We start from the raw sequence: 12,523 nt of genomic DNA, 5'->3' as shown, positions 1-12,523 counted from the left end.
GGACTGCTGCTAAGTCTCTCTGATGCATGAAGATTGGAGAGAAGATTTTTATGGAGAACACAGAAAAACAGAGATAAAACACAACTGGTGTACAGAAATTCAGGCTAATGAATACAAAAGGGCAGTCCTTGAATATAATGTCATATACGGTACTGAAAGATTTCTTTCGGGTCACAGGCCAGAACATGGGAAACATGTACTTGGTAAAAAGGGGAATCAATATCACTTAGTAATCTGAAGAAACAATATAATTATATTAGGATAGAAAAACAATAATATGAAGATAACAATCGGCATTATAAAGTAAGATTCAATAAGGTCATATAAGGCAAGACTTGATTGAATGATTAAAACAGTATATGCCAATGGTAAATCATTCATTTTCTCCCACACAAAACTTCCCTAGTAATGTTTAAACACTGCTTGTCTACAGAAAAAAATAATAATGAAAGGAGGCTTGAAGCATTTTTCTGGAACCCTGCTGTGGCAATGCTTGAGACGGAAACTGAGGAGATGCCTCCAGTCTCTGTAGTCTCATGAAATAAACATGGGGGTGTTGAAGAGGTGTGCAGGATGAAAGCATTTGAGGAATCACAAGGTCAGATTGAAGTACAAACTCTGACTTTTACCTTGAGGCAAAGCTGTGGTAACTATTTTCGACCAACGTTACTAAGCAATTCAATATTTCATGTGTCATCCGCAGAGGTGTCAACCACTGTAACTTAACAACAGTGTTAAGACCCAGTTGGTTGGCTACAATACTGGCATTGTCAAGTTTGTTAAATGACTAAATGTAATTTACTACTTTATTGAAAGCCAGGGCCAGGTTGCCATCACAACACAGTTAGTTTGTTATCTTACTGTATTTCATTGTAAGTCACCCACAAGACTCCCCGAATGCTGTCCTGTTGTCATTGACAAATATTAGGCTCAATTGTATAATAACAATTTGTAGTAGACTGTTAAGTTAGTCTGTTGAGAGAATCGTCTAATACATTAGTACTGTATGTATACTTTGTTCATTTGAATCATTCCTTAGTGTTGCCCAACATGAGGTAAGGAAATTATAATAAATTCATGAAACATTTTTTATTGTTGAATATAACATTGTTGTATGCAAGCCTGATTCAAGACCTGTTCAATTACAGTTTTCTCATGCTAAGACACGCTTAATGAAACTGGGATTCACTTGATCTTCATCATCACCTTCTTAGCACAGCAGAAGTCTTCTCTTGCAAATGTTTTGCACACCTTTAAATTTATTTTACACATTTTTACACTATTGGTGACAACAGTTACCACAGATCTAATTGAAAGACCCCAAACTCTATTGGGTTAACAGTGTTGATCAAAAAGAAAACATCTATTCACAGCTGAGAGAAAGTACTTGCATAATTACAAATCTCTAATGCACCTGTGTGAAACTTGTTTGTACAACTCTTCAATCAGCAATCAGGGCCACTGTTACAGTGCCAAGTCAAAGGAGCGATAATATGACCATGTGTGCTGCCATCTCCAATGATGGTGTCCTTTGCCACATACCAACTATCGTCCCAAACAATACAGAACACCTCATCACATTTCTTAATGCACTGAATGAATCTGAATGAAAGACTGGCTCCACCTGAAGAGAGAGGGCTGTTGAGGCCCTGGCGTGACTGTTATGTCATCATTCGGGACAATGTGGCCTTCCAACACTCTCGCCTTGTGAATGAATGGTTTGCAGCATGGCCCCGTATGATGATACAATTCCTCCCTGCATACTCTCCATTTCTGAACCCAACTGAGGAGTTCTTCTCTGCTTGGAGATGGAAGGTGTATGATCACCGGCCATATGAGCAGATGTCCCTCCTGGAGGCAATGAATGCTGGTTGCCTGGCAATAGGTGAAGAGGACTGCCAGGGATGAATACACCATGCAAGGAAGCATTTCACTTGGTGCATTGCAAGGGAAAACATCCAGTGTGATGTTGATGAGAACCTATGGAATAATAGTCAGGAACGAATGGACTAAATCTAAAGTTCTGAGTATAAAAAAAAAGGTTGATTTTCTTTTGGTTAATTTTTTAAGAACACTATTAGCATTTCTGAGTTTGTATCATATATTTCATATTGATAGCTGTATTTTGGTTTTTGTTGTCGATTGTGTAATGTTTGTTTGAAAGAATATAATAAATGTCACCATAAGTTGTGGTGTTTGATGGAAATATTTGTTTTTGTTACATGTTATAAATGTTTTGTGAGTGTAACAGACATTTTGGCCTTTGAGCTTCAGTTTTAGCCTGAATGTTATCTGTTTTGAAAATGTGAGAGTGGACAACTTTGTTTAAGCAATCGAGAAAAACTGTAAATGTGTTTTGTGTATTACAAATATTCACATGAAAACATACTGACGCAGAGGCAGTAGTTGTAGAAAATTGTTTTGATTGGGTGGTTTAGTAGGTTTCTATTTATGATGAGCCACTGAGAAGTGAGGTCAATATGGTCTGAATGTACTTTTTAGTAGACTTCAGTAACTAAGGGGAGAATCAGCAAGACTGAGATTATCTACCACAATTATCCTCTCCTCTTTTTGTCCTTCTCTGAAGGGTGAACACAACAAAGCCAGAAGACAGTACTTGATCCTGGTTGCTTTGTGATACACTTTATGTAACCTGGCCTTGTCTATGCATGTTAATGCATTCACAACCCCCTTTAATTTCAGACTTTGCATGTTAGTGTCCCTGTGTGTGTTTGTGTGTCTTTCTCTGTGTGTGTCTACACCCTGCTTTGAGCTTATGGGGGCAGAAGAACCCTCCCTTGTGCACTGGGGAGCTGCCATCTGCTTGTCCAATGGGGAGAAGAGTTTGGGATGGTGTCCAGTCCTTGATCATCATCCTTTCATCCACGACCACCGGGACAGGAAAATAAAATCCTTTCAGCCATTGGGGGGTGCTAGGTTCCAAACAGAAATACTGACCTATGTACAGTATGAAAAATAATGGTGTTGCCTCTGGACACAACTACCCATGCCTCACACCCATAGTTGTTTTGCTCTTTATTCACCCTCACGATAGAAGAGGGGCACACGGACAGTGTAAGAACAGCTCTGATCTTTCCAGGTGTAGGATTCAAATCCAGTGTCTTCAGAGGCAGCAGAATGTGCTCATCAACCGTTTTGTGTTTTTCCTCTTCCGGAGACATAAGAAAGCTGATGATGGTGTCGCAGAGTTGTACCTGAAGATGATCGAACAGCAACTGTGCACTTTGAAAGTACTGTTGAACTGACCGTACATACAGTACCGCTTGCTATGTTTCTTATCCAGATGCCCTGCTAGAGCAGTACACAATTGGTTGCCAGGTGAAGATAACAAGCCCATGGGTTGCACACTACAAACCTCTAGTGTGCCAAATCCACACTGTGGATCTCTATGTTGTCTGCTCTTGACTGCTAGCTTCTGGGTTGTCAGATGCAGATAAAAAGGACTGTGTATGTCATGATAAACAGCACAGCCCTAGAAGGGCAAAGTCACATCTGAACAATACTGCACAACCAGAGAAGTTTGTCAGAACACATCTCAGTGACCGAGCTCAGAACCCATCTGTTTTATAAGCTTTGAGGACCATGGTGGCAGAGGAGAAAGATGGAGAGATTGTGTGCATGTGTGTGTGAGGGAGTGAGTGAGGAAAAAAGTGTGAGTAAAGGGGGATGGCGCCATGTGCGTGTGAGAGGTGGAGTGTGTGGAGTTGAAGGCGTGTATGTGCATGAAGGATATGAAGAAACTCACTACATAACAGAGAAACTGGTACCATGAAAATGATAGAGAGGTGGGGGAGTAACACATAAAATGTGTGGGGCGCAATGCTGGTGAAAATGAGACAGATCTAAAGGGAGGTAGGAGTGTGAAAATGTACAACACATGTTGTTTACCCATGTGTGTACCACTAAAGACAAGTGAGAGGTTTAGAATGATAGGGAGAAAAATGAAGAGACAGGAAGAGAAAATAAGGAGGGTCGCAATAAGAGGAATTAAGATGATAAGTTGATGAGAAGATGCATACAATAATGCCACCAAATGTTTTGGGAAAAGTAAATGTATGATTTTGGGAGAATTTGTCTTGTGCTGACTGAAGTGGACACAAAACATAAAGGTGCTGATGTATGCTATGTATGTGTTTTAAGAAGTGTGAGGATGTAAAAGTGTGAGGATAAAAAAATTGAAAGGGATACTACACAATATGTGCTCCTCTGTGTGGAGTCTGAAGTAATGGAACTTGCACGATCGGTTTTGAAGTCATTTAACCCTATTTCATGTAGACCCACATAAACTAACATGGGTGACACATAAGTCAATCAGCACATTGGTACAGAAGGCGTTCCCTTCATTGGTACAGTATTAAAGAGCATCTGTTGCTGCTGCCAGGTTACAAACAACTTATCTCGATTGTCCTTATTTTTCGTTTGAAGCACTCCCATGAGCAACATTGAGGACACAGATATTTGGAGGGAGGGAGGGAGGGAGGGAGGGAGGGAGGGAGGGAGGGAGGGAGGGAGGGAGGGAGGGAAGGAAGAATTCATTTAGCTAATAGTCTAAAGGGACATCAGCCTCTAAGGATAAGGTTGACATAATCCCAATCATTTCTGCCAAAACACTGGTGAAAATGCTATGTGTGTCTGAGGCTAGCACAAGTTAACCTTGGCCTAATTAAACTACTCTCTTTCTTTAGTACTTGGCTCTGCCCTATTTTCAAAGTGATAAATGTACCACTTTTTCCTCGGTTGTGATAGATGCCCCACTCATTTTAGCCAATCTCTGAAGACCACAAGGCTGAGAGGAAGTCACTGAGAGACAGAGCCACTGGCAGGACACACCTCCCTGTGCCCTCAAAAAACAAAATTCTCTAAATAAAATGGTGTGACGTTGACATACAATCTCAATAGTGTTTCCATGTGTGATTAAAGTTCCTTTGGAGTTATCAGATGAAGATAATACGGCTCAGCTAACTATTGAACCTTTCTGCTTGTCAAGTGATTGAAAAAGTACATGCAATGTTGCTGGACAGTCATTATTCCATACTGATAAAGTGCTATACAATAGGTTAATTTTGCAACAGTGTTCAAATGTTTAGTTTGGACACCATATAGTGTCATCAATACAAATTCTATGTATTTCTGTAGGAATACTGTGTTGCAAATGTGTCAACATTTCGTCGAACATGACAACAAGCTCAAAACTGGATCAGTTGCAAACACACATGACCGCCTCCTGGAGATACCAATCTTACATCCATGGCACCAAAACGCCAGCAATTACATGCCTGTGATTTATACTTCTCTGTTTTTACGGAGACGGACACAGGGAACGCCCTCTCCAACGGGGAACTCCCTGTCCGTGCCCTCTCCGAGCCCCTCGGAGAGCTCTACGTGCACCTCCTGATTTTCCTGACTATACGTCCGTCCGTCATTTTACGGATACCTCTTGGCTGTGATTGGTCTGTATTAAGAATCGCTTGCGTCAGGGGCGGGGGCGTGGTTGCCGTGACCAACAAGATGTAACAGAATCCTTTCACCGCCATTGCTGTAATTTACAATTAATATTTCAGCTAAACAGTACATGTAAATCAGCATCTGAATTAAAATGTGACGAGAAATGGCCAGTGTAGTTGCTGAAAATTTGCTTATTTTATTGAGGAAACGGCTAATTTGTAAATTTGCTCCGACTTTTCGATAACCTAGCAGTGCAGCGCCACCTACTCTCCTGGCAGTTAAGTGTTTTCAGCACACACAGCCTTCGGAGTACTATAAATTCAACCAATCCATCCGACTCCGTCCGTCCGTCTGTCCGTAACGGAGTCGGAGAAGTATAATTCGGCCTTAATCCGTTTTCACAGAGACAGAGTAAGTTTGCCGCCATTGCTGTAAATTTGCCGCCATTGCTATAAGTTTTTACAATTCATATTTAAGCTAAACAGTACATGTAAATCAGCATCTGAATTCAAATGTGACGAGAAATGGGAAATGTAGTTGCTGAAAATGTGCTTTATTGATGAAATGGCTAATTTGTAAATTAATTTTACTTTTATTAAGAAGTATCTGTCACAAAACAAAATTAAGAAGATAAAATATATTAATATAGAGTTAGGTTCCTGGTTTGGGGTTCGCTCCACATGTCTTCATTCAACAGTAGCACCCTGTACGTACAATAAGGCATTTCTTCCTCATCCTATGCCGCAAAATGGAGCATCTCAATAAGACAGCCATGGCACCATAACCTAGCCTTGTGCTATTTTACTTTCAGGCTTCCTCCTGGTAAAACTGTGTGATCCTCTGCATATATTCAGAGGTTATTTATATGGGGAGCAGAGAAAAAAGATGCAGGCAGCAATTCCTGTGTGTCCCAGAGTGCTGTGCGCAAACCGTTGTGGGCTACAGCTGTGGCCGCTATCTCTAGATCCAGGGCAGATAAGAAAGTCTAATATAAACAGACACGCAGGGTTGTGACATGCACACACATGCGCGTCTGCAAACACAACAAAACGAAGGCATAAAAATGGACATGAACACATGAGTATATACATGTACAGTACAAGCACATCAAGCCTAGCAAACAGGCATAAACACTGACATGCAAGTACACAGACAAACACATAATCTTAATCAGATTTACTCAAATGATTGAGTTTGTGTGTATACCCAGTGTGACACACACACAACACACACATACACTGCAGAAAGACCACATTTGTAGCCTAAACTGACACTTTTTAAGTACTTGGTGCTTTGGCAGGACTACAATGCACTGTACAGAATATCCCATCTGTGATAGATAACGACTACCATGACATCCATTCTGAACTAGAACAACCCAAAAGTCTATTGCATTGTTAACATGACATAAGAGTCATCCATGCATTTGCAAAACTGTTTATCTCTGAATCAACCTGCTACATAAGGTTGTCCAGTCATGTACAAACAACTAGACCTGGGTCAAATACAACTTGTAAACACCATTAGTTAAGTATTAATTTAGTATTAAAGTACTCTTAGTTTAATGAAGACAATGAAAAAATCCCTATAGTCTGAGGAAAATTATACTTTCAGGTATTTGACATTTGTATTTAACCAAGGTTGATTCAGAGATGTGCATTAGAGCATTAAGCCCCTTTCAAACGCATAGCTTGACCTTAAACAGCCAGAGGTTGTTCCAATGGCTATAAAATATTCATTCATATGAACATGACCTTATTGTGAAAATGTAAACCAATGCAGCTTCCTGCTTTGACAGGAAGGGGTCAAGGAGCCCTTCCTATTTGGGGAGTGGTGGTGACATGGAGTGTAGGAGCATAACACCAAGACAGGGTCCCAAAGTAGGTCAAATTCACAAGGCAGCCTTCTCAATCCCCAAGTGATGTTAATATAATACTCTAATGGCCCTCTGTCAATCTATCAAAATGTCAGTGATGTAGAATGAGCTGTTGTCATGGCAACTTTAGTCAAGAGAGTGAGATAGATGTAGATGATATACAGCATGTACTCTATACAATGTACAGTACATATCTCAACAACAGTTTGAGAAATCAACACCAAACTTGGTACCTGGACTCGTGGTGTCATGTGACCACTGGTAGGGGCCGCAGGAAGCAAAAATGTGTTTTGGCCAATAACTGTTGAGTTGTTTGCCTTATTTAAGTGTTTCCTTTGTCTCGTGATATCTTGGGAGATCCCATATCTGACATGTTAACTTGACGTGATATCAGCCATATTGATGCGGCCGCCATTTTGAATTCATGAAAGAAAGATCTTCACCAAATTTGCCGTACAGTGCCAAACCAAACCAAGCCTCACAAAAGTTGTCACATGTTTTTTTGATTTTCGAAACCGTTTGTTCAGTAAAGCCATTCAATTTAGGCAACAGAGCCACTAAACAGGAAGTTGGGTCATTTCTCAGCAAATCTTTGATGGATTCACACAACACTTGCTATATTTACATTTACATTTAGTCATTTAGCAGACGCTCTTATCCAGAGCGACTTACAGTAAGTACAGGGACATTCCCCCAAGGCAAGTAGGGTGAAGTGCCTTGCCCAAGGACACAATGTCATTTGGCAGAGCCGGGAATCGAACCGGTAACCTTCAGATTACTAGCCCGACTCCCTAACCGCTCAGCCACCTGACTCCCTATATCCCTGCTATATGTACTCATCACCTTGTTCTGAAGATGTCTAAATGTTTTTTGGGGTCATTTGATCTGCTTTGCCCCCTCATTGCTGCTTGCAGATATATTTGTAATTTCATTTTATTTAAACCCAGGGAGAAACATTATTTTTCAAGGTAGACCACAGAAGTGCAAGACTAAACATCACAGTGATCAAAAGCTGACCTGTTATGTGAAAAACAACGTAGTTTACTGTGTTTTGGATAGTTTTTGATCATCTTCAAACTATCTGGATCTATTTGGATGCTTAGCATCTCTGAATGAACAACAACTTGTTGTATGTGTAAGTAAGGAACTTTGTTTTGGCTGAAGATGTGGGGATCCACAGTAATGAAAATGGAGCGAGAAAGGCAGAAGAAAGGGAACAATCAGCATACTCCCCTGGAGTAAACAGTCAAGACAGATATGAGCAGACATGTGCATCAAACAAATTCAGTTTGGACTTTATTCACAGGGCACGCTGAGCTTGTTCCAATACAAAAATATTACACCCATCCTTGTCTCTTTGTTTGAAGGAAAGGTTAGTCTGATGAATGATGTACAGAATCCAAGAACTGTTAAATCAAGTTGTGTTATATCAATCCCCATGACAGGAAGAAAGCAAGGAAGGAAGTAAGGATGTGATGCTGTATGAATTTACAGTCAGACAGATATACATTGAAAAAGACAGAAACTCCTGTCATCGTAGAACAAAAAGAAAAGTGACCAACCAAGTCAACTTTCTCCTACTGAGCTAGCCATTCAATTGACAAAAATATTCACATTTTACACTGATCTTCCTTCAGTACTCTTCATCATACAATAGAATATGAGTAGTTTTGGGTCACACCAGTCCACTCTCCATCTTATAAAGAAGCCATCCTAAGGGTGTTGAGGTTACTACTCAGATGGGGCACATGTGTGGAGCATCTTATCTCCGCACAACAGCATGGCTGGCAGGAGTCTGGGTCTGTGATGAGATGGCTGTATGTCTGTGTGTGTGTGTGTATTGGTGCATGTGTGAAGAAAACTATTCTGGAGCCTACTGTGCATAGAAAACTGTAGGAAGCCAACAGAGGAAGAAAATCATGATGCACTTGATTTGTTTTGGGTCCGACTGTAGCATTTAATCTTTATATCTGCAACAGGAATAGATTTATGAAAAACAGGAGCGATGGATTAAGATTTCTGCCATTCACAAGATTCTCTTCACGGTCATCCAGGGTACTGTAGAATGTGTTTAGGCTACTTAGTAGAAACTATAATGTGTCCTCCTGAAAGCTGTCTGTGCTGTAGTATGTGCCCCATATATATGAAGCATTATCTGTGAGTTTCTATATACATCTATATGTATCTATATGTCAGGGACATTCCAATTGCATTGCTATAACCTTGTGTAAAAAGGGCAAAACACCAATAAAAGTCTCCACTGGAAAGATATTTCCGGTAACACAGCCGCCACAAGCTTTCATAACAAGATTCAGACGGACAGCTCTGTAAGGGAAGGACTGGATGCAGTGCAGTTCCTTGAAAATCTGCTAAGCCAGCTTATCAATCATGTATGTTGTTTTGGCACATTTTACTGTATGAAGGATGACAGACTCAGAAGAATGTGCCAATCAAAAGTAAATAACTGAACTTTTATTTGTATGTCCTTAGAGAGAGCTCCACTCAAATCTTTCTTGTGTTAACAAGGGTTAATGGTTACTAACAACAAATTCATGACAAATGCATTATGAGCGTGAAGATTGGGTTCTTTGGTTAGGAACCAAGACTTTCAAGTTAGATCATGTATTTGGTGGTTTGGCACAACTAAAATCAAACCATCTATTTCAATAGATTCCCATACTACCAAGATTCAACCAACCAAAGGAACAACATATATTAGCCGTATAAATCTTAGCCTATCAACTTACATTGGTAGATTATTTTCTGGGAAGCAGTATCCTGATAAATTGAGTGTTCTGGGGAAAGAGAAGAAAACAAAAATGAGCCTTCATTGTTGACCAAATACAGTTACTAGAATAGCAATATTTTCCTTCTCACACAAGCCAAGCAAAAAAAACAGCTCTACCCTGCAATATACTGTAACATTTTGTGGCCTACTTTCATGACAATCTCTCTTTAGACCGTCTATCTCCCCTTCCCTGTCTCCACCTGACAGAGCAGGTTACATCCTCATCAAATTCAACAGCCTTGACATTCTATAGAGGTTATTTCAAATATTACATTATAAGATCTCAAGAGGAATCTCAAATTACAAGCCACCATGTGTCCAAATGATACACAGGCATTTGAGGATCGTTCTGTTGCATTATGCGTGTGATTTTGTGTGTATGTGTGGGTATACAAAAAAAAAAAAAAAAAATGTTAGTGTGTGTTGGTGAGTGTGTATGTCAGAATTAACAAATTGCTCTATGCAGAGAGTGGGGCAGTTTTGTTTCAAGCGACAGTGGAGATTCAATGTCCAGTATCTTCCATTGTCTTACACATAGCAGAGGTTTGTACCTCGTCCATTGACAAGTGTGAATGTGTTTTTGTAATATTCCTTTCTTTTACATTTTGTTCACTAGTGCACAGTGCCCGTGATTAAGATGTCAGTGAAACACACAAATATAGATTCCTGGAATTATAGACAGGGCACAGTGCCCGCGATGATGTAAGTGACACGTACAGATTGCTCGAATTATAGATAGTGCAGTGCCCGTGATGCAGCTGGTGATGACATTTCTTCTCAGTAGCTGTGGTATCTATTTCTCATGATTTTAAACAAATTGCCAATGCTCTGGTACATTCATGCAAATGATTATATAACCAAAGGGGTGTTTGCATTAATTACATGTAGTCATTTAGCAGGAGCTCTTATCCAGAGCAACTTACAGTTAGTACAGGGACTTGCCCAAGGACACAACATCATTTCGCACGGCCGAGAATCAAACCGGCAACCTTCTGATTACTAGCCTGACTCCCTAACCGCTCAGCCATCTGAATGTTTGTATTTTTTCCTTTATGCTATCCAATGCTGGAAAATAGTCTTGTATTTTCTGTATTGCATTTGCATAAATAAAGACACGACAACTGGCCGAGGAGACTAAATTTGTACAAACATTGTTCCTGTCGTACGCCTGTTTGTGGATCGATATATCCATGCCTCAAGAAATCGACCAAGGAGGCTAAAATGGTAGGAACACCTAGAGGACCCTGAGGCAGCGAGGAAGATTGGAGGAAGATTGTGGCCGACTCCTCCCACCCTGGACACACTCTGTTTCAGCCACTCCCCTCCGGCAGAAGGCTGCGGTCCATCAGGACCAATACCACACGCCACAAAAACAGTTTCTTCCCATCCACTGTTTGCATCTTTAACAAGGCCAAGGGCTCACACTGACTTCAATGAGTTTAAACACATTGCAATTTGCAGTATATTACAATATTTGTATTTTTTGTATTTTTATATTGTAAATTATGGCTACTTTATAGTTTATTGTATATTTTATTTTAATTCTAAATCCACTTAGTATTTGCTGGACTATGTACACATACAAGTTTTTAAGATTCCTATATGTTTAATGTATGCACCTTCCTGCCAAAGTAAAGTCCTTGTCTGTGCAAACTTTCATGGTGATTAAAACCCTTTCTGATTCTGAATTACAGTTATTTGACTCTATGGGTTAAATCAGAGCAAGAATGGTCAAAGTAAGGTTAAATAAAATAAACATTTAATGACATTGCAAATGAATGAAATCAATTACAAGGCAAACATATTACAAAATGAAGGTTAACTCTTACCTACTCTACCATGATTATTGTAAGCCAGAGATAGAAAGCAAGAGGTGAGGAAGGAGGAGTAGGACAAGCCAGAGGAGAAGGTCTCAGGAGATTAAGAATCCACAGAACAATGCTTCACAATTCGTTTTATACCCAAGAACAACCAATCACACCACAATCTTGACCCTTATCAACATATGACTAGGAATGCTACAGTAGGTTACACAATGAGGTGTGAGAGCCATCAAGTTGAGACTCCATCCAGTAACTCCAGATTTTAGCCTATGAGAGGTGGGGACAAGATCAGCCTTTATTCTTCTGCCTTAAGTACACCATCTCTTGGTCAGTTTTTGGCACTTGCTTCATGAGATACAGTTTGTAAAACTCCTTTACTGGTAACTGGGAATACATGAGATTACATTAAATTCCACAGTTCCTCATGCAGAATTCACCTGCCATTAAATGAACATCTGTGTACAGCATCCATGCTCTGTTCAACAGGATCAGAATGTGCAAATCATTTTCTATTCATTATTCTCATCTTTTCAGTGTAACTGAAAATTCCACACAAGCCTGTAAATAAAA

Source organism: Osmerus mordax, chromosome 1 (assembly GCF_038355195.1).
Source record: "Osmerus mordax isolate fOsmMor3 chromosome 1, fOsmMor3.pri, whole genome shotgun sequence".
NCBI lineage: Eukaryota > Metazoa > Chordata > Actinopteri > Osmeriformes > Osmeridae > Osmerus > Osmerus mordax.
This window is presented reverse-complemented; position numbering follows the sequence as displayed.